Source organism: Gymnogyps californianus, chromosome 2 (assembly GCF_018139145.2).
Source record: "Gymnogyps californianus isolate 813 chromosome 2, ASM1813914v2, whole genome shotgun sequence".
NCBI lineage: Eukaryota > Metazoa > Chordata > Aves > Accipitriformes > Cathartidae > Gymnogyps > Gymnogyps californianus.
Genome location: NC_059472.1, coordinates 76923893 through 76947805, shown reverse-complemented (window position 1 = coordinate 76947805; position 23913 = coordinate 76923893).

The following is a 23913-nucleotide window of genomic DNA, read 5'->3' as shown; positions in this document are numbered from 1 at the left end:
GGAATGGTAGCAATAGCTAGGCTATCACCCAATATTTGTATTTAATAGCACGAATTGAGAGCCTTTGACTTCTGTATTAATTTAGTTCTGTGTTGTGACAAGCTAAATTAGCCTTTTTATTGTATAAAGTATGCACTATATTCCATAAGGTTTTATGTTAAAGATGTTATTAGTATACTAGTCTGCCTCCCAGTTATCTTAAGTAAATTTAGCAAGGTTTCATAAATCATACTTGACAATGAGTTTTCCCTTATGCCTGCAGGTTGCTGGTGGAAGAATTCTCAAGTATCTTTTTAATGACCTATTTCCTTTTTCTTATCTTTTTGTTTCTTTTTTTTCCAAAAAGAATGTCAAAATGCTGTTTAATGGGCATGTTAAAAGAAAATAAGATAAGCATTCAGACATTGATCAATAAACTTTTCGATAAATGTATATTATGATGCTAGATACTTCAGACAAGGCTGTGCCACAGCCTTCAGCCTATACATGTGTAAAAGAAGTGAGCATTTAATGAATAAAAACTCCTTGTGTATTGTGGTGGGAGAAGAAAATTACGAAAAAATTTTGGAGTAAACTGCTGCCTCTTCCAAAACAAGTCCTCGGGGCTCCTATGAAAAGTAGCTGATGCCACTTTTATTGGACTGTGTTGTCTGATAGTTGAAAGTGTACAACCGGTGACTTAGAAGTGAATTGCTGCAATATAATTCTGGGGTGGACTGGGGAGGGGGAAGTGTGCTTTGAGATGGAAGAATTTAATTTTAAATGGACAATTTTGCAGTGCTGCTGCTCTAATTCCCTGCTGTACGATGATGAAATATTAAAAAAAATATATATTTGTGTTTTAGGATTTGCAAGCTGACTCAGAAGACTGTTTATTGAGGCTTGATTTGTTGGTGTGTTTTTGGCCCACTATGCTTTTTTAAAGTCAGAATTCAGGTTACCTACTTCTATAAAGGTGAAATTAAATCCTGGAAAAATAAAAAAAAGTGAAGATTTACAGACTTGGTCTGCATGTACATATGGATCAGAGTGAGTGAGCTTATGAAACTGCTTTAGCATTAGAATGGCTTGGTGTATAGAGTCTGCTGCATGATATCAGAATACTGCCGTGCTCCTCAAGATCCAAAGCACTGAAGAGCCATTAAACCCCAACAGTCATCATCCTGGTAGAAATGCCATGGCGCAATGGGATGACCATGTCTGAGGTGAAACCAGTTATCTTTAATTTCTGCACGAGGCTGAGAGTAGAAAGTTTCTAAGGTCCCCAATCAGAACAAAAAAGGGCAATCTTACAAAGCAGAGTGTGAAAGAAGTAGTGGAGGTGAAAGAAAAAGAAGGCAGATGCAGGAAATTTGGGGCAGAAACAGGGGTATGCTATCATAAAAGTGTCCTGCTTAATTCCAGGATCTTAGGGTGGAAGAAATTGAATGTACAAGGCACAGCCAAGCATCTTTGAGTCATAGTCTGAAACCACTCAACAGGAGAACATTTCTGGAGCTCTTGCTCAGATGAAAAAAATAGAAGGGAATGTATGGCAAGAACATGTGCACAGGGCTTTTAAAATTTTTTTTCTGTTGGTATGTCTAGATCTGTAAATTGCTGACATTATGATTGATTGGCTTTCTTTGTTTTTTGTTTTGTTTTTATAAACTGATATCTCTCTTTCAACCATCACAAGTCCTTAAAAAAAATTGAAATGTACACAAAGAAATTTAGAGAATGGATTTGGGAAAGGAGATGGTGCCAGTTCTCGGGGTGTAAGACGGTTGAGCCAAAAGGTCCCATTTGTATGAAATTGTGACAAGAGTGCCTATTCCTGCTTAGGAAGTGTTCCAGGGAGTTGAATTAATAAAACAGTCCTGCAGCTTGCTTAGACCAAGGGAAGCATAAAAGTGTACAAGACTTACTGTGATGAGACTGAAAAACGGTAGCCTAGCTGAATGCTTAGATAGGGGAGCTTTTTCAAGGTTTGGCTGTGTAACACTAATTAAATGTCATTTTTTTCTGATTAAAATGTGAAAGATTATATTAGTTTAATAGATGACTACAGTAAATAAGGTTTACTTCAGATTGATGGTTGAGTAAATGCAGTTAACAGTGTTTTTCTTTTTTTAAATTGCTTCATATGCATCTCGGGAGACTCAATTTAATTCAGGTAAGTAGCAAACAATGTCTGTCTACCAATCCTTTATGGCTGAAGAAGGTCAAAATCTAATTGAGTTCCAGTGTACTGGGTTCTGTCTCAGAGGATATTTTCCCTCTCCTTGACTTGCTGCATTCCTGAAGTATGTAAGTTTCAAGAAAAGTCTTTTGACATTTTTTCTTTTTTTTTTTTATTTAATTTAAAAAAAATAAATTTCTAAACTAGGAGTCTGGACAGAAAAGGTCATTTATACATTAATGATGAAAGAATCCTTGAATTCATAAGTCATGCAAAAATATCTCTTCTTCTAACACCTCTGGATTTTGAATCAAAGACAGCTGAGGGTTTTAAGCAATAACTTCTCTTGTGAGATTGTTAGGAAAGCTTCATGTTATTTCAACTGGAAATTTCTCTATGAAAGTGTGCCCTTCACCCTGAATGACAAACTAGAATTAAGCTCAAAATTAGAAAATCAACTGAATATCTGAAATGCTCAACATTCAAATTGGGGAGATGATGTTCATACTTTTAAGGGACTATTCTACTGTCTAAGTCAAAAGAAGGGCTTCTACCGTAGAGCAGATTGCTTCAGGCCCTAGTTTAATTTTCATACAATTATAGAATGAGGTGGGCAAAAATAAACTGTAGGTCTGAACCTTAAATCAAAGTACCACAAATTCAGTGGAGGTGGAGGGGTGGTGGTGGTAATAGTGGACAGGATGGCGAAACTCATGAATTGTCATTTTGAATCTGGCTACATATTAAATTTCTGTATAGATTTTTGTCCTGAAAAGAAAGAACTTATTTCTCGGGTTTGGTTCAGTCATGACCAAAGATGATAAATTTCCCCCAGGGTAGTGGAAGATGTGTAATGTGATTTACAGCAGAGAAACTGGGCACCTTTTGAGCTTGTTTGTCCTTGTGAAATTTGAATCACTTGGGTCTGAAATCTCATAGATTAGGGAGTTGAATCTGACTCTTGCTGGAACTGCTCAACTCCTAGATCAGTCTAAACTCAATTTAGGTAAGAATATTGCTTTCCCGGTCTTTTCCTACTAAGTAGTAAAGCTGACACTTTCTTTGATTCAGTTTAATATGATTTAATCTTTTTATGTCAGCACTTTCAATTTTTCTTTCTAAAGAATAGGGAGATCAAAGCTAGCAGTGCAAAGATCTTGCTTTAAGTGATTGAGAGCTGACTAGGTCAGGCAGCTTTCCCGAGATGTACAACAACTAAAAAGAAAATGCTTCCTGAGCTGCATATTAGATACTTACGTTACAAACAAAACTGATGCTGCCAGTGCAGTGAAGGTGGGCAGCAGGTATGAAGCAGAAATCACGGCTATCTTATTCTTGCACAGAAAGCAACAGTCTGCTGCTATCAACAGGCAAGGTACTGCTGAATGTTTTAACAGATGAATTCTCCATGCTGAATAATGATATGGATCACTGAAAGAAATCAAAGCATTTTTCTTCTCTATTAAATTTTTGTATCACAGTGAATGTTGTTCCAGCAGTGACCTCATGCCTATTGCTACATGGAAGTACATGTTGGGGTAAATTCTGGCTCCTTTCACAATGGCTCTGTAAAAGCCATAATCAGAGATGTCTGCACTGCAGAAGTGTATGCACATCTTTAGCTTAGGCAGATCAAATCACTGAGGTTCATACCTGCTTTCCCACAAAGTACAAATGGAGAAAATATATATATAAGCAAATTATATAGTCAGTAGGTGAGATTTCCACATGCAACTAATTTATTCCAGCTATAGGACACCATACATGCATAATTTTGCTGCCTGTTAGGCTGCTGGTGCATGCCATGGACAATTTAAAGAAGTGCCTTGGGATTCAGCTGACTATGAGGTACCCAGCAGGAAAAGAATAGGATCCTCTAATGTGCTGCAGTATAAGGTAAGATCAAACAGGAGTCCTTCCACCCTCATCTTGAGCCAATAAATGCTAGTTTATAATTAAGTGTAATGCATATAATTCAAAAGAAGTATCAGAAACACTTCTTCCTTTAACTTGTGCTGAAATAGAGAAATTGCAAACTTTATTCCATGTAGCATTTTGACACCACTCCTAATTCCTGATCTACATACCTTACTATATGCAATAACCAGACCCCCCAAAAACCTCAACCCTCCCCTCAGACTTAAATCTTTTGGAACTTGATTCAAAATCTACAAAACATGAAAGTTTGTGGTGTTTTTGGTTTTGTTTTTTTTTTTTTTAATTTTATTCAGAGCTGGTTCTTAAGACTTTAATAATTAGAGCTGAGAACTTGAGCGAAGGAGTGCGTGACATTTATTCTGAATCAAATGGAATATGCATGTAATGATCTAGCTGAGGAGCTGTAGTCATCTAGTACTTTGTAGCTAATGATAATTGTCTAATAAGAAGAACCTGAAATTGTTTTCTTAGAAGTCTGTTATTATGAATAATTCTGTTAGCAATGTGTGAATCCAAAATAGGTTGAATCTAGATAAGAGAGTATTCTCAGTGTATGAAAGGTAAGAATCAAGGTCACGCACAACATTTTGAAGTGTTGTTTTCTTGGGTTTTTTTCCCCTTCCAAAGTTAACTAAGGGATTAGAAGTGGCACTTATCAGTGGCCAGCTAGTCACTGAAAATGCTTATTGATGGCCCATATGCTGGTCATTGCGACAACCCTATGCTCCCATTTTAGTAGTCTCTTTTTTACTAACTGCATGTTTCAGATTAACTGGTAGTAAAAGTTAATGCACAGAATTATATCATATTTTCAAGTCTTTGCAAGCTGTGCAATTAGAAATAGATTTTCTGGATGTTCAGCAACTGGGTAATATAGAGGAATTTAAGTATTTCCATATATAAAATATTTTAAAGTAAATTTTAAAAATAGTATTCACAGAAATGTGTTACAAAGTTATGAGTTATTGTCTGTCTATACAGACTTCTACCTTAAATCTAAGTGAGAATAAATATGTCCATAATTATATATTCCTAATTGTGAAAAGGATAGATTAAGCCATTTGGACACTTTTGATTCTACAGTTGTGACAATTATCCAAGCTATTCTATTATTTGAGCTAACTGTAAGAAAAACATAACTATTTCCATCTTTAAATTTCCAAAACTTAAGAATTCTGACAGTTAAATTTGATTTATAATGTGATATTGTTCACGAATTTGAAGTTGGGCTTGTCCCAATGCCAGGCTAAATAATGATCAAAGTAGCACAAGAACTCTGTGGTTGTTGAAGGATGGGAGGAGCGGAGGAGTGCTGTCCGATAAGTATGTAATCTTGAGCCCCATGGTCACTTTATATTATGAGGGATGAAAAACAATTTATAATGAGTGAGTACTATCCAAAAAGTTCAGTTAGAAATATACATTATTGCAAGACTTTCTAGCACCTAGATGAAAAGTGCTATAAAACAGTTGTTTTGACTTTTCATGCATCTGTTTTTTGCTTTCAGAGGAAACCAACAGACTAGCCCAAAGAAACTTGATCTCTTTTCCCCATTATGAACTCATTATTGGAAATAAAGATATTATTTTACAGTAGAGCTTCGAATATCACAGTTAAAAAAATAAAAATCTTCCAAAACTAGTTTCAGATCCAATGCAACCATACACTAACAATGCCTTACAGATCTATTTTTTTAAATTCTTTCATATCTACTCTTTTGCTGTGCCAAAGAAGCAAGTGTTGTTAGCTGGATCAAATGAGGAAGCTGACTGGAGACATTTTATACAACAGCGTATTCTTATTTCAAGCAAATTGTAGTAGATACGATTGGACAATGAAAACTGCAATCCAGTTGCTTGATGTGTCCTGAAGGCGTGACAGTCCATGATTTCAAAAACTTTCAGTATAGATAGTCAAAATAGTTTAACAAAACAAGAAGGTAAGCACAGAATGACTGAATCACTTGTCTCAGGTTGCAAAGGAGGATAGTGGCAAAATTAGGAAAAGAACCTTTTTTTTTTTTCAAGATTAATAAAACACATATGCAGTCTTGTTATTGAGTTTAGAGACAGCCAGTTCACCTGAGTATCTGGATTTTTTTCAGTCCATTGGTCACATAAGAAAGGTTTCACTGTATTTAGGACTAAATAGAGAAAGAATGTCTAGCTCAGTGGATTTGAAAATGAGACACAGTCTTATCCATCTCAGTTCTTCAAACCTAGCCCATGTATGCAGCCACACCAAAAGAGAGACAATAGGAGAGGAAAGAGGAATGAAGTTAAAGGAAAGAGGGAATAGAATGAAAGAAAAAGGTTTTCTGAGACAGAATTTGTATTGCTGTAAGACTGAAGTGGAGGAACGTTGGAGGTAGCCTGCCAGTGGTGGTGTCTTTCTCAGCCAGAGAAATAAGAGAGAGGTCATGTAAAATATTTGGGGGAGGGAAGGATAGGACTTTCATAAGATAACAAAGAAAATCATTAATGCCAGTGGAAAAGAAACCTGACATAATAGGATATTCTTCTCCTTGTTAATGTCTATGAACACTGCTAGGTCAAGTTTATTTCCCATTTGGAGGGTTGCTCACTATATATGAACTTGGCTGGTATTGTGTTGATCACCTACAATCCTGCTCATTTCTAAGACCTTTGAGTTTTTGTTTGATTTTTAACATCCTGTTGCCCAATAGAAAGTATAGGATGAAACACTGACACATCAGGATGGCAGAATTCTATATTCCCATTTAAGTGTGAAGCAATAGAGAATCAGGACCTGGCCTTCGGTGGGAATTGGGCTACTTCAGCATCTCATAGAGCTTGACCCTATGTATTCATTGCTATTTCTTGTGCTGCTTTTTGTTGCCAAACACATCCCTGCAAAGAATAAGAGTCAAATTCTGTTTTCTCAAGAACTTAATTCACTGTGTTTCCATAACAGTTCATTCAGAACTTGGCAAGACTTTAGCAAAATAGCTTATCTTGCCCGTTGTTCCACAAAACTGGGTGTTGGTTTGAACCTCCAAGCAGACATAATGACGAAAAAAAAAAGCCCGCACATTTTGATGACACCAAACTGAGTAGTGTGGTTGATGGTCTAGAGGGAAGGGATGCCATCCAGAGAGACCTTGACAGGCTAGAGAGGTAGGCCCGTGCAAATCTCATGAAGTTCAACAAGGCCAAGTATAAGGTCCTGCACTTGGCTCGAGGCAATCTCAAACATGGATACAGGCTGGGGGACGAGCGGACTGAGAGCAGCCCTGCGGAGAAGGACCTGGGGGCATTGGTGGATGAAAAACTGAATATGAGCCAGCAATGTGCACTGGCAGCCCAGAAAGCCAATTGCATCCTGGGCTGCATCAAAAGAAGTGTGGCTAGCAGGTCGAGGGAGGTGATTCTCCCCCTCTACTCTGCTCTTGTGAGACCCCACCTGGAGTACTGGGTTCAGCTCTGGGGCCCCCAGCATAAGAAAGACATGGACCTGCTCGAGTGGATCCAGAGGGAGGGCCATGAAGATGACCAGGGTGGTGGAGTACCTCCCCGAAGATGACAGGCTGGGAGAATCAGGGTTGTTTAGCCTGGAGAAAAGAAGGCTCCGGGGAGACCTTATAGTGGCCTTCCAGTACTTAAAGTGGGCCTACAGGAAAGATGAGGCGGGACTCTTTATCAGGGAGTGTAGTGATAGAACGAAGGGTAAGTTTTAAACTGAAAGAGGGTAGATTTAGATTAGACATTAGGAAGAAATTCTTTACAGTTGGACTCGATGATCTTAAAGGTCTTTTCCAACCTACATGATTCTATGATTCTACTGTGAGGGTGGTGAGGCACTGGAACAGGTTGTCCAGAGAAGTTGTGGATGCCCCCTCCCTGGGACTGTTCAAGGCCAGGCTGGATGGGGCTTTGAGCAACCTGGTCTAGTGGAAGGTGTCCCCGCCCATGGCAGGGGGGTTGGAACTAGATGATCTTTAAGGGCCCTTCCAACCCAAACCATTCTATGATTCTATGATTTTCTTGTTCATATAAAATTACATCATTTTCTACTCACTTGCTTCCCTCACACCCTGTTCCTTGGATCCTGCTCATGTGATCATGAATTGGATTTATTCCTATGTGTATGCTCTGTTCACAACTAAAATTTAATATGTAAAAGATTTTACAGATTACACAGCATTTTATCTCAATCTTAAATTCATCTTCTAATGAAGTTGTGGCTGCAGATAAGAAGACAGGGAGGTGACTTCTGGCCTTAAGAGGATGAAGAAATGTGATCGTGTTTGGGAAAGAACTGACTATGCAGCTGTTATTAAAAGCTGACTAGAGGCTACAGTTTTATTATACAAAAAGGTGTAATGGAAAGGAATAAAGGGCAAAAGACCAGCGACATTCAATTTCTCCAAACACTAACAAGCCCTCAATTATTCATTTGCAATTACAGTTCACTGAATTAGCTACATGAAAACAATAAAACATGGGTCCTCAGGCAGATTCTCAACAAGGTTGTTAGAAAAGAAAGGTGTGAGAGGGCAAAGAATGAGAGTACCATGGCTTTGAACTTGTTCAGTAAATTGATTTAGCTTGGATTTTTCCCATCCTCTGTGCACTTTCTCCTTTCTTTGACTTCTGTGCCTTACACCTTCAAGTGAGAGTAGCAGGAGCACCAAGCATCTGCTCCATGTCTGAACTCAGGGATGGAGTCTGACAGCAGATGTCTAACGTTACTCTGTGCCTGAAGGGTGCATGTCTCTAGAAAGTGGAAAGAGCCCTCTTTTTAACCACTTCAAGACACGGACTATGGGAAGAATTGGAAAGCTTCTTGCTGTGAGCCTTGCTCCCTTATAAATACCTGCGACTGCACATATATAGATGCAGCAGAGAAACTGCCACAAGTTTTTCGGGAAGGATGAGATTTTGTCTGCACCAAGGTTGCATTTGCTGGGACTTTGCTCAAGATTATTCTTCTTTTAATAGGCTTTTATCAATTAATGTTTTCAGTCTTTGGCTTTTACCCCACTGCTGTTAAGCTGCAGCTTGCTTCATATTTTTTTGGTACTATGTGTTACGCAGGCCTTTAAATACACCACAGCTGAAACAGCCTCAGCATCTGAGGGAACTGTTTCCTTTGATAGCTACTTTGCCTTTTGCTCACTATATTGGTTGCCAGATCTTGGATGTGAAAAGCTTCTCCTAAATAGTCTTTGTAGGGCATACTGAAGAGCTGGGACTTTTTCTGTGGATCATTACTCTGTTTCACATCTGCTAAATCATTAGAGCATTTTCTCTAAATAAATTTACTGCTCTCGGAGACCTCAAAGACATTGGCAATGTCTTTCATCTATTCTGCTCAGTACCAGATCTCACACTTGCTCTTAGTTAGTGTCTTCCATCAGAGGGTGAAACAGCAAGTGTCAGGTGAAAAACACCTTGCTCAGGAAGACCTGAAAGAAAACACTGATGCTTCTGCACTATTTCCAAAAAATGTGTGTGGAGGTCCATTTATTAGAGAATGTTTCCTAGTAGGTGTGTTCACAAGAGCAGCAACTGTTTACAAACATTAAGTAATATTCACAGAAAGCAAATTTTGAGTCTGTTTGAGCCCACATCCAAGATTCAAGAGTGAGAGTCAGAGCTGTTTTTGCTCAATCACTCTCACGTACATTGCCTGTGTGCCTGATCAGATCTAAGTGCTAGGGTTTGAACACGCTTCTCCAATAATTGCAGAAAGTCATGGAGGGCTTTTGGCAACTAATTTTCCTTGATAGCTCTACAAATTAGAGTTTTAGTTGATTTCATGGGCTGGGGAAAAATGGCAGTTTGACTACTAGCCTTTCTTCATGTGACTTTGGAAATGGTGAAAAATGTGCATGTCTGACAGAAAGCTCCGTATTGACACGATCGAGAGCCCAAATACTAAAAGTGTCTCAAAAGTTATGGACAGGTTTCAGGGCTTTTTCAGTGTGTCTGAGCGGAGTTGGGAAATCTACTATAGAATCAATTTCTTCTGTTCAAGGTTTGAATCTTCTGAGGCCAGAATAGGTGGGGCTGCGATTACCAGTCTGACTGGTGTCCTCAGGTCAGTCCTTTCCTTCTGAACCGAATGGGAAGTGTAGAAATATAGGCAATGTTGCAGGTGAACCCAGTTGCTGCAGTTTCTGCCTCTGTTGCTAAGCAGCATATAAAATAGTTATGACACCGATTTAGATCACAGTAACATACAGTGACATAAAAGCAAATAGTATGTTTGCGTGTAGCCCTTTGGCTTTAATGAAGCCCAGAGGGGAAGTAGCAGTCCAAGTCTTAATTATATTATGAAGGCAAAGTCTGATGGCAAAAGCCATCTCAAAAGGACAATATCTGCCTAGAAGAACCACTGTGCTAGGTGTAAAATATCTATTTCAGAAGATAAGAGAGATTCTCATTTATTTAGATTTTGAGATATTTAGAGAAATGTCTGAAAACAATGGCAGTATACCAGCGAGCGTGAAGAAAACAAGGAGCTGTTCTTTCATGCAGTTTCTTCCAGCAGAAAGCATTTATGTTAGCTAGCAGCATTGCAAAGACAGGACTGTGACTGTTCAGGATATAACAGTGCTTTTTCCCTATTATTTGGTTTGGGGAAAAGAACAATCCTTACATGGCCTTTCCATATATTGTAATATGTTCTTTTTCAGGGTCATCTGGTCTGCAATTATTGAAATTTATCTACTGAAAAGCATTGTCAGTTATCTTTCACAAAGAATAACAAATATTCTTTGATAAGAAACCAGTAAAATACAAGCTATTTTTCTGGGTTTTTTGTTTGTTATTCCCCCTTCCTTTTTTTTTTTCTTTCTCTTCTTTTTTTTTTTGGTGTGGGGAGAGTGTGTGTGTTTTGTTTTGTGTAGGGTTTGTCAGGTTTTTGTTTTTTGTGGTTTTTTTTTTTTTTTTCCCGATGTGGGAAAGTAGAAGACTGGGAGTAGAAGTGGACAAAGAAAATATTTTTGGCTGTGAAATTTTTAAAAAAAAACAGAAGACCTTTTAAAACAGTGTTAAGCCTCTACTTTTTTTTTTTTTTTCAGTCTACCAAATGAAAATTACCCTGAAAATTAATCCCTTAGGTGCCTTTGAAATTTCTATGCTTCTTTACCCTACAAATTTGACCAAATAAACATTTATTTTCATAATAGATATATTCATGATTGTTGTAGTTCATTTACTTATCTGTGTAGAGATTTTGTGTGTTTTTACCTTGTAAGTGCAGATAAAGTATTTACTAAATTTAAATAAAACTTCATTTTCCTGAAACATAGTGTATTCCATTTTCTTACCAAAACACAATAAAACAAAATATATGAAATATTATGCAGTAAGTAAAAGGAAATATATTTTAGTCAGATATGAATAACAGATTAGAAGAATCTTTAATTCACTTTTATCTTGCTTTGATCTGAAACCAAACTATGAGCCACCAGAAACATTAAAGACTGGGAGGAAATTAAGATGACTCATTTTCTTGATTCACATTGAATTGATTTTCTAAAGAAGGGAATATGACCCTGTTTGTTAAGACAGCATTATGTGGACTCTTTAAAATGTTTTGAGTTGATTTCTCAAAAGGTACATCTGTGTATCAAAAGGATCTATCACTGTATCAGTGATTCAGCATTAGGCATGAAGCTAAAACTTTCTCTGGTATTCATTGTTATCTTATAGTTTTTCCTTCTACATAGCAGTTGGCTTAAATCTGCCTTCCAAGACTTAGGCACATATCATGGTGAAGGAAATAGAATTTAAATTGAAGTACGCAAGTGAAAAATTTTGCCCTCTTGATGTACCATTAAAGAATATGATGTTTGATTAGATACGGGAACTTGAAATAATATTTATATATTAAGACCACCATTGTCTACGTCAGGCTTGATACAGTAATTTGTAGATGTAGAAAAAAGAAGAAAAGGTTTTATTTGATATCTTTCTGATCCAAGATGTTCCTGTGCATAGCAAGAATAACTTTTAAAAATATCTTCGAAAACTACGAGAAGCAAGGGCTCTGCTCTTCCTCATCTCTAATTTAGACAGTGGCAGGAGGATTGTGCTGATGCAGCAGAAGAGGATTTGGTCCCTTTATGTTTTATTGCCATGGGGAAGTTTCCAGCTTGCCACTGGCAGAAGTCAGACTGGAAAAACTACAAGTGCTGGTTTTCTAGGCTCTGCCCATGTGTTCATCACAGAATAATGTGTTCCACAGTAGATTCTGCAGATGCTTATACTGTAAGTACTTCTACTCATCAGGAAGCTAATTAACACAGTCTTGTCTTGCTAGCTTGACATTTCAGCCTTTAACTTGTTCCACTCAGGTGCCTGGGAGCAGCATTGTTTTAGGTAGATTGGAGTTACAGGCAGCCAGTGTGTCATGCTGTGGTCATATTTTAGATCTGAGCTTTGCAACTTTTCTTTTTAAAAATAAAGATGAACCTTCAAAATGTAGTAGCAGTGGTGTTTGGGGAATAATATGAATTTGCTGCTTGCTATCCTGTGCAAGTGTAGCAGTACTGCTTCTCATATATAATCAAGTAGTTCAGGCGTTCATTATTCAGGAATACCGCCATCTATAGCAGGCTGTAAGTGTTAATGATGACAGCTAGTGGCTTTTCCTTTAAGCTTAGAAACTTGTTTTCTTGCAGCTGATAGTCACTAGTTTTATGTATTTGCACCATAATGCAGACAAGTAACTAAGTAAGTGCAACATGCAGACACATTTTTTCTTTGGTTATAGGAAAGTTTAATTGATGATCACAACTTGGGTCTATGACAGCAATGTCTAATTAAAATGTGTGCTTAAAAGCAGCTGTAGCAATGCATATATTTATACTTTGTTTCTCAAGCCCAAATATTGCTTTGTCTGCAAAAGATAAGACATACTAATTTGAGCAATGTAAAGGACCTTACAACAATTTGGATTACTTAGCGGCATGCCAGGTGAAGGTTTACATTTCAAATTATTGCCATAATAAAGTCAGTCTCCGTCCTTTCCTATCAAGTCACTTTGGTTGGACATGATGGGAAAGGAAATAATGAGAAAAATATTCTGGTCAAGGCTAGGTAAAACTGTGCATGACTTCTCGGAACACTAGAGGGAGCAAGAAGGTAAAGTTCCTGAAAGAGCAGCTGCTTCCTTGGAGGTTGAATCCTTAAACGGTAAGTTTGCCACACCAGGCAGGTAATTACAGCAGAGGCTATTGCACCATCTAAAAAAAAAAAGAAGAAAAAAAAAAAGCCAAACCAAAATCAAAGTGATCTCTTACATGTTGTTTTTTTTTTTTTGTTTGGGGGGTTTGTGGTTGTTCCCCCCCCCCCCCCCCCAAATACTACCAGCATTCTTCCCCCCCCCCCCCCCCCATTTTGTTTATTGTTTTGAGGGGATACTTTTGGTTTTATGTCTCTGAATACTGAGTGTGTGTTCATCTAGGCTAATGCTAATGGACTGACTGTGATGGAAACCAAAGTCCTTGTTTCTCCTCATCAGAGACCCCTTTAGGCAAATGTTAACCTGCCAAGAGCATGTACATTCCAAGGAGGATTTGCAAATGAACTAGTTGTTTCCCATGAACAATATTTTCTGACCTAAATCTTTCTGAGCTAAGAAAAAGAAAAAAAAAAAGAAATGGTATGCACTAAGAAGCTATTATAGATGAGAAAATATTTTCTCTAGTGTTCCCCTTGCCCATTCACATTAATATTAACTATTTCTAGAATATGATAACAAATTCTGGTGAGCACAGCATTTCATTGTGATTATTCACAGAACTGACCCCGTGCCTATAAACAGATGTTTTACCTAAGTGGATTAGCCCACTTGCATGTTCTTCTAAATAACAATCTGCTGGTAGCCTTGAAAAGTCAAAGACATTCGGGGAAATATTCTCACCTTAATATGCTGGATATTACTGGCCGACTCCTGCTGGGATTTGTGAACAACATTGCCAGTACAACGAATTGTAAATGCAACTCTACAATACTGAAAAAGCCTGGTTTTCATGTGGCACCACAGCATCATGACAGTAAATAAATTTAAGTGCTCTCTTTCCTGTTTTCCTCTATATCTCTAGAAATCTTAAAGCACTGCTTTGGGTAAAGGAAGAGCAGGACAAGTTTGGAGATGCAGTTGATGCTTGATCTGGGAAGTCTGCCTACTAAGGTACAGTCTGAGGCAACTGTGAGGTTACACCCACTCCTAAGGCCTGTGGGGGAGCTGGGGATAGGCAGGTGGCTACAGTCCTTGCTAGAGGAATACTATTAGACGCAGAGCATGTGTAGCAGTGGTACCCACTACAGAGAGCTGGACTTCTGTCTCTCCCAGCTTGCCGAGAGATGCTTTATTTGGACTTTACAGCACTGTCAGCAGGAGGCAGGACAAATTCCCATATACAGTTGCTTCTTCTAAGGGTGAAGTGGGAGGAAACTCTCTACATGCTTTTTTTCCTTCATCTGATTCATTTACACTGGTGTAACCACTTCAGGACTTCCATGTTCACTGTAATGGCCCTGCTTTTGCAATACTTCTGCTAAACGTAGCAACAATATGACAGTCAGCAATGCCAGTTCTCACCCACGGGACTAACGGTAGCATGAAAACTAGTGCTTAGTGAGATGTGGAGCTCTCTTTAGTAGTTCTCTATTGCACACAGACAGAACACTTCAATATTTGTGCACTCGTAGCTCTGTTGTAATAGTTTCTGCCTTGCAATTAAATTCTCCCTTGAAAATTTAAAAAAAAAAGCCAACACTTTGTATAAGCTTGAGTTTATTTCTTGGCTATATTTATGGATATCTTTGTTACACATCAGCTTTCTTTGCCACTATTGTTACAGTAAGCAAAAGTAGGTCAATTTACACCAGTTGATGATTGGCCTTGGTGGCCTAAGTTTTCAGTTATTTCTCTAATTTCTCAGTAGCCGTTGGTAAGGAGGTTTGGTGACTTCAGTAAGTCCACTGAAACCAAGAAATTTCTTTCATTTCCACTGATGTGAGAATAAAGACAGGCCCATAGTTTTTATTTGAAATGCACGTAAGTTTGATCTTCCAGTCCTGTTCATAAAATCCTCTGTGTTTTATAAGCTAAAGCCCCCGGGTAGCTCTTGTTTCTAAATTATCTAGCATCCTTGAAGCCTGACTCGAGGCTTTAACTATTCTTGAAGTTGAGGTGTTTGTCTGAGAAGGTAAGGCCAGAAGCACTACTGCTATTACTTAGTGAAAGTTTTGTCCTGAAGCATATTCCTCCCCAGTGTGGTCTAACAATACAATACTGCTCCTAAACAGTAACTTAGTCACTACAGATCCCAATTTAGGAAAATATCCCTCTTGAAGACAACACTGAAATAAATATTTAAACATAATACTTAAATCTCATTGAGAACAAGAGAGTTCAATGCATGCTTGAAATTTAACATGCGCTTAAAATGTTTCCCCAAATGAGAAGGACTTAAAGTTCACCTTTGGATGGTTGCCTAGCTGGATCCAAGACTCTGGAGACATTTACTCCAATCCTCTGTCCCCTTCTGAAGTCAAACTCCCTTCAGTTATGCAGGCCACCGTTGTCACAGGTTCACAGGCTATGGGCTGTTTTAAGACTGTTCTGATCATCCGATCTGGCTTCCTGCAGGTCAGGTCCCAACTTTTGCACCAAGCCCACAGCTATTTGTTGAGTCAGAGCAGATCATAGGAAAAAGAAACCACCAGAGTGTCCAGCACTTAGGAGTGGAGGGTCAGCCATGCTGTCGGGTAAGCTCTCTCAACCATTTATTACCTTCTGTGTTCAAAGTACAGGCTTAACATTGACTCTGAATGTGTCTAACTTTCCTGCTGGTTTATTTTTTTTAGCACCTTTGATATACTTTCTTTTCTTTGCTGTCTTCCATTCTTTCACAGTCTTGATGCAGCTAAAATGATAAGAACTTTCATTTTCAAGATTGTTTTGTTTCTTTTCTGTTTTCTGATTTCTGGGATTCCAACTATTCTAGGAGGGCAGCGTCTATAAATATTTGTATACTGTATACTTTTTTCTCTAAAACAGATCTTACCTTCCCTGCAGTTTTCCAAATGAAGTGATTGAAATCATTGGACAAGAAGCCTTAGACAAAATAGGTCTCTATATTCCTAAATTATCCAGGGTAATAATGAAAGACTCCCTACTTGAATGTACTTACACACTCTAATTCTTTTTTCAAAGCCAGAGAATACATTTTCTTTATGCTTTTTCATTATAATTTTAATTAAATATTTTTTCATAAGTGCAGGGGTTTTTTTTAATTATCTATTTCTCATAGACGGAAAAAGAACCACATTTTACTTCCAGATGTTCTGATTAAAAAAGAGAAATAGAAGAGTTTTCAAATATCCTGGTATGAACTCATAGCAGTTGCTGACTCTGGAGTAATTCTACATGTACATAATGTGGAAGATTAGAAGGGTCTGAAAATAACCTTTGTGAGAGGGAGGAATTTCTGTTTATTCAAAGTCATGGAAATTGGGAAAGTTGGCATGCTCGCATGCCCTCAATTTCTTGCTTCCCTACCTGTGCTAAGGAGCCATAGAAGCAATAAGTGAGGTGGATCTATTGGGTAATTTACTTCTGGTTTTGTGTAATCCTTTTATGTACTTACACTTACAGAGCAATGATTAAGCGAACGTGATTTCTTAAAAATGAGTAACGTTTTAGCTCATCATATTGATATTCCAGATATGTTACTGTTTTGATAATTACGCATCTATTGTCAAAGAGTTTCAGAAAGAGGAATTTAGCCTATTTTTTTCCTGGAAAAATTCAGCCTTCACAGTCTCCACTTGTATAAAAGCTGCAGGTGTTTAGCACTTATTAAAATCAGGCAATTAATCTATAATCAAAAAAAGTACGTGCTCAGCCTTTTTACGTCTACACAGTATTGAATAAAGTTTTACCACAGACTTCAAAGATCCAGCCCGGTGTCCCTCCTTTTCAGTTATTGCAGAAGAAAGGAATAGCTCTTGATTTCTTTTATATGTGTATAGGTAGATATATAGATTGGATTAGCTTAGTTCTGCTTGAATATTTGGTGTCGCAAGTGCTTCCTTCCTCTAGCAGTTGTCTATGACAAGCTGGGAAATGGATAGCTTTTCACTTAAGGAAGACCCTTTCTTTAACAAGATAAGTATTCTGTGTGCTCTCTTTTGATGTTTGAGACAATAGATGGGCATGTCTTTTAAAACTGTTACTTTCTTTGCTGCCCCGCTTTGATATAGGAAGGGAGTGAATGGAAGTGAGTGAGAGGCTAACATGTTCAGCATACAGCACCCTGGAGAGACAGCACTGCTTCTCATTCGAAATGCAGAGCCTTTTCTGGTCGGCTCAGCTCATGGAAATTAAACATGTTGCTCATGTGTGCCAGTCCCACGATAATGTGGGCTGCAGTGTTTAAGCTGTTGACAAAGTATTGAGAGTGCCTTTTCTCTGTGCAATACCCAAAATTTAAAGTATGGAACTACCTTGGCTTTCAGATGCTGTGCCATCCATCACTGCAGATTTGCTATATTTGTCATAGAAACAGTCAAGCTTTGGTTTTATTTGTCTCATACTTCAGTTACTATGTTTCGAACACTAAGCTCTGCCAGCATGCCCAAGTTGAATGAGGATGTGAAGCCCCATCTGAGATGTTCAAGGCCCCAAGTGTAGATGCACATACCCCAGCGAAAAGCAGCTGCTATTGATGTAGCTTCTGCAAAGTGGGGGTGAGGTGTTACAGCTGAACAAAGAATAACTTTGCCACCACAGCTGGACCTCTGGGCGAGTCAGTTCTGGGTGCTGTGTTTTTCCTATAGCTATGAAGTCTTCTAAGCGTAGGCAGGGATTTTGATATATTATACTTATTTTTGCTGTTGTCTAATAGCCTATTATTTACCTAGTGCCAGCAAACCCCCTCAAAATTGCCAGTTATGTATATTGTATTTTTTATTTGCTCTCTCTCATGATGGTACGCTATACAATGGGAGCACGGATAAATATTCTGTAAACAATATGTACCAATTACCTTGACAATAAAAGGCAACTAGCAATTTTTCCTGAATTCTGCTTTTGGCGTCAAAGAAGGCACAGTCTGAAGAAGTGTTTTTACTAAAGAAAAAGTTTCAGTTCTAGCAGAATCATTAGTATTTTTTTTTCCCCACTGCTGCTAAAGGCGGTTGCCAATACCTTTGATCTGTTAATGTTCATCACAAAGTTCCTCAGCTTCATCAGGTTAGTATGACATAACATTTAACCAACAGTGAAAAGCTTCAAAATTTGAGTTTTCTTTAATGATTGCAAATGAAAATGACATCCCAGAGTGTCACAGGTTTTTTTAATACTTTCATGCATGATTTTAAAACACTGTCTTCTCAATAAAGAAGAGATGCCTGGAACCATAAGTTTATAGTTGTTTGAAGGTAAAAGTTTGTCTTTCATTTAACTGATTAGCAGTCTGGCTATGATTGAAAAAGAATGTCTTTTATAAATTTGCAGAAAGTAAGTGATACAGTATTGCTGCTTGCAGATAGCTTAAAGTCACATCAGTGCTCTTAGGCTGTGACTTCATGCCTATTTTTACCATAGTCGGTAGTGGACAGTCCTCCATTAGGAAGTGAAACCATGTTATCTGTTTTATTTCAGTAGTTCAGTAAATAAAATTAGAGTTCCCAATGGCCTCCCCTCTCCTCTCCCCAGTTATGCTAGCGAGAGTGGGAGTAGTTACACTGAACGCGTGTGAGGAACTAAAAGGGGAAATGCTATCAGACCCCACACCCAGCGTATCAGGGGAGACCTGAAACACTTGTCTTCCCTGGTTGACTAGTGGCAATGCATATACATCTGCTCAAATGAAATGTGGGACTTATTAAAGCTAAACTGAGCAACTTGAATTTTGATGATCGAGTGCATGCTCATGAACCAACTTACTGCCTACAGACCATGCCCAGAAAAGACTTTTCAGATAGGCTGGCGTGCTGAATTTCAGAATCCCTCCCTGATGATGTTAAAAAGGGTCACATTCTGAAGACATTAAATATACCCTAGGTATATACCTTAAAAAGGGTACAGTGCCAAGGAGTGCCCAGGTTAGAAGACCAGCTGACTAGCTCTCCTTCTGTAGGCTTCTCTGGCTTACTAGCGTTACTGTTATGGATTTGCACAGTTAATGTTTTTGGTGCATTTAGGCACCAACACGTAGGTGGTATGAAGAATTTAGGTCCACATAGGAGAGATGAAAATGAATTTACTCTTACTTAATTTTGCTTGCCTGTGTTTAGAGTTTTGGAGACTAAAAAAAATATTATTTACTCTTAAAAGAGCTTCTCATCCAGTTTGTAAAGATACATTGGCTCCTCAGTTAATTCATTTGCAATAATTATGGATGAGATTCTATTTGTGGCTCCAGATGTGAATTAGTTAGACAAAGGACATGAGCTTTTCATTTACTTTCATTACTCTTATTTCCTAGAATGTTCATCCTCACACCTAGACATGGCTTGGAAGAAAAGGCCTTCCTGGGATTAGTGGGGTTTTGAAACACTTCTGTGACATCGTGGGAATATTCAGATGGCTTTATTGGCCTCCAACTAAAATATTCTGAGTACCTACGTACTCCATCCAGGCACCTACCTTTTTCTCCAAATATACAGGTCTTAGATTCTGAACTACGCCAAAGTTACTTAAAGTGTATGGTGTGGATACACCCCATTATTTTTTATTTTGTAACAGCTACCTCGCCTCTGTGAAACTTTGGCATCTGTTTAGCACTGATGCTGTATATATGTTGGAGGTTTTTTGCCACATCTATAAAATCTGTCGTGAATATGATACTGAAATAGTCAAGGAACAGCTAAGTGAACAGTATTGGAACATGTAACACAGAAAACACCCTGATCTCAGAGATGATTAAACAAACAGTTCTGCTTTTGAAAGAGTATTTTTCTTGCTGTTATCATAAAAAAGAAACCTTAGAAATGCAATTCTACCTTTTATAAGAGGGTTTTATTGTTCATAATTTCAAGACAGGATAATTGAAATACCGAGAGAGGAATTGAAGAAAGCTGTAGTGGGAGCTTGAAAGAGCTTTTTGGCATGAACCATTACATAGAAGCATGATTTCAATTTCAAAAGTTATCTGTTTGTAGAGTAAACAGAATATTGTGTTTCCTTATAGAAGTTTGTATATGGAAGTGGTTTGAGAAGGAAAAATAAGCTTTTTAAATCCTAAAAATGAAACCATCTCAGTACATTAAAGGGAAAACACAAGATAATACCAAAAAAGATCCAATAATGTGAAGATACATGCAAGATACAAAGTTGCTATGCCCGTCAAAGTGTTTTTCATGTATCTTGCTTCCATGATGGGACATGTTCACCGAGAAAAGAATAATTTTCTGTTCTTTCTGAAAAGTACCAATTCTGACAGGCGTGGAGGCACTCTCTCTTGTCATTTTCAAGAGGGTAATTGCTGTTCTGTATGAACAAAGCATTTTAAGAGAGACAGCAATCAGGGCAATTCTATGAAGCTTGATGCTGCATGAGTCCTTCCTAGATTAAGTCTGATAGCACTGGCTGTCTGTCCTCCAGTGTGTGAGTTAGACATGAGCAGGGAAGACGCTCAGGGCCATCCCGTTGCTTGGGACCTTCATTGGCTCCAGCACAGTCCAGCTCTGCATGTATCTCCTACATTCAAAACAGTTTTATGGTTACAAACCAGGCTCTGAGGAATTAAAGGAGGGTTCCTTTGTGACAGCAATTTAGTACTTGCATGTGTGAATCAGGCTAACAGAGATCAAACCTCAACAAGGTAAAGTTTGGAAGCACTGTTCAGGTCTAATGCTTTAAAGCTCTTTTGTCTTATAGTAGCTTTGTGTTTAATTGATTAGCCGCCTGTCCTAGGCAGGGATCTTGTAGAATAGTTACTAAGGGATTATGTCATGAAATATTTGGAAAGACAGTTCCTACTACAACGAGAGACTTAGCTTGTGGTAAAATTACTGATTTGTGCACATCACTAAGAGGACTCAATGTGTCAGTAAGAATCACGACCGCTAAATTCTCTATAATGCTCTGATTGTCAAACGTGCATCCTGGTGATAGAAGAAGGAAGGTTTGGAGGGGGAAGCCTTTCAAGTGTTCAAGAGAGAAAACTTTGAAACATGGCCTATGAATATGAGACTTGTATGCCTGACTTCTAAAGAATGTCTGTTAGATGCCTTCTTGGTTACATTTTCACTGCTCCAAATTCACTTTATTTTGACATGCAATTCCCCCTATCCTGCTTTGTCTATTCTTTTTTTTCTGCATTCATATTTCAGGATCTAATTTGGGTTGGAAAAGACCTCAGGACACCTCTAGCCCAATCTCCTGATCAAAGCAGAGCCAGCTAGGTCAGGCCAGGTTACTTAAGACTTTTTTGGTCAGGACTTGAAAACCTCCAGGGATGGAGGCTGAACAGCCTCTCTGGGCAACTTCTTTTAATGGCTGGGTGTCCTCATGGTGAAAAAGCTTTTCCTTATATGCAGTCTGAACCTCTCTTATTTAAATTTATGCTTGATGTGTCTCTTCCTTGCCATCAAGAGCCTGGCTTTGTTTCCTGGATGACCTCCCTGTAGATGTTGGGGGACTGCTATCACGTACCCCCCTCACTGAAGCTATCTCTTCCCACAATGGACAGCCCTGGTCCCTCAGCCTCTCCTGAAAGGGCAAGTGCTCCAGCTCCCAACCTTCTTGGTGGCTCTCCCCTGAACACGCTCCACTTTATCAATGCCTTTCTTGTACTGAGTGAGGGCACCAAAACTGGATGCAGAATCTAATGTGGACTAATGAGGGGTATAATCCTTTCCTGTGATCTCCTGGCTATGCTGCTGTTCATACAGCCCAGGATGCTGTTGACCATCTTTACTGATAGGGCACGCTGCTGACTCACGTGCAGCTTGCTGTCTGCCACAACACCCAGGGTCTTTTCCGCAGAGCTGCTCCCCAGCAAACTCATCGCCAGGCTGTGTCACTGCAGGGACTCTTCTTTCCCTGGTGTGGGGCTGGGCATTTGTCCCACAATGTTGAATTGCATGGTGTTCCTGTTGGCCCATTCCACCAGGCTCTCTGGGTCCCTCTGTATGGCAGCTCTGTCCTCAAGCATATTAGCTGGTCCCTCCAATTTGGTGTCATCTGGGAACCTGATGAGAGTGTACTCTGTTGCTTCCTCCAGGTCGTTAAGAAAGATGTGAAAGAGAACAGGTCTTAGGATAAATTCTTGTGATACTCTACTTGTTACTGGCCTTCAGGCAGCATATGATCCATTAACCACGGCCCTCCAAGCCTGATCATCCAAATGTTTTTTTACCCATCTACTTGTTCACCCATCCAGACTACAAGATACTAACTTGGATAAAAGACTGCTGTGGGAGAATTTGTGTGTGTTTAGTCTTGCTGAAGTTGGGGTAAATAAAATCCATTGTTCTTTCCTCTTCCACAACTCCAGTCATTTTATCGTAGAAGGCAAGCAGGCTGGTCAGGCATCATTTACACTTGGTGAATCCATGCTGACTGTTCTGAGTCACCTTCTCATTCGTGGGCACATGAATGTGTCCCTCTAATGAGAAAAGGGAAACTGATCCTTTTGAAACTAAAAGGCTGGCCTTTCACAGAGTCAGTGAAACTGGACAGCATTTATGTTCCTATGAAGGGCAAGATACTGCACGTTTCAAGTCAGCAGGAGTTTTAGCAGTTATTTCAGTGGAAACAAGTCAGACTCATAAACTAGAAATGGGTTGGTTTGTTAATAAAAAGCCTTTCTGAGTTAATCATAGTTTAAGACTGAGGACAAGATTTTTTGTTTGGTTGGTTTTTTTAGACAGAACCATAGGCCAGACAATAATAAAGAATGATGTCTTGCCCTGGGAGCTGTTTCACCCAGCTACGCTTTGAATCGAAGTTCATATAAAGTGGAATGCATTAGGAACTAACCATAAAGAACACTAGGAATATTTCTTTTAGCATAGCTGTGCCTGCCTTAAGTGCACAATAGTTAAGGTTACAGCCGTGTCTTGAAACTCCGTCTAGGGGGGGGTTCGAACTCGGTAGAACTCAGTAGTGAGGAGATGGCTCGAGGGTCAAACCCAGCCTGCCCTTCAAGGTACCTTCAGCAGTAGTATTGAAATATTGTATACATTTAGTTTTTCTGTCTTTTTTGTTTTATTGAAATTTGCAGTCCTTAAATAATTAATTTGAGACTGTGTATCCTAATGTAAAAGAAAAAGGCAGTGAGACACACTAGCAAGGTAAATAACTGCTTTGTCTTATTGACTGATTGAGAAAGTAATCCTTTCTTTTTGTTGTGTATTTTCTTTTTTCCCTGTTGCTTGTATTTGATTCTCACATGTTATTTCAAGTTAGATTTAGACTGTATGCTAACCCAATTCCTAAAAAGGGGTACTTTCTTCGCTACATAGTCAAGGAGTTTTGTGCTATCTTTAGTGCTCAGAAAATAATAACTGTATCCTATGCATACTGTCATGTTCCACAACTGCTACAGCTTTAAATCACTTGACCAAAAGAACGGTCATTGCCAGGAGCAGAGCCTGTGCTCCACATGACTACACACATCAGAGACATTTGATATGGATTTCTACCTGCCTCTTGACTATGTACTAATCTGGTGATATTAAAAAACTTGACATCTTTCCTTACTCTGGCTCAGATTCATCTAACCTAATTTGACACACTTAGCTGCAAAACTTGAGTTAGAAGCATGGTCACCTTAGAGTGGCTTGCAATCAGTACAAAGAGATAAGCACATCCCTGG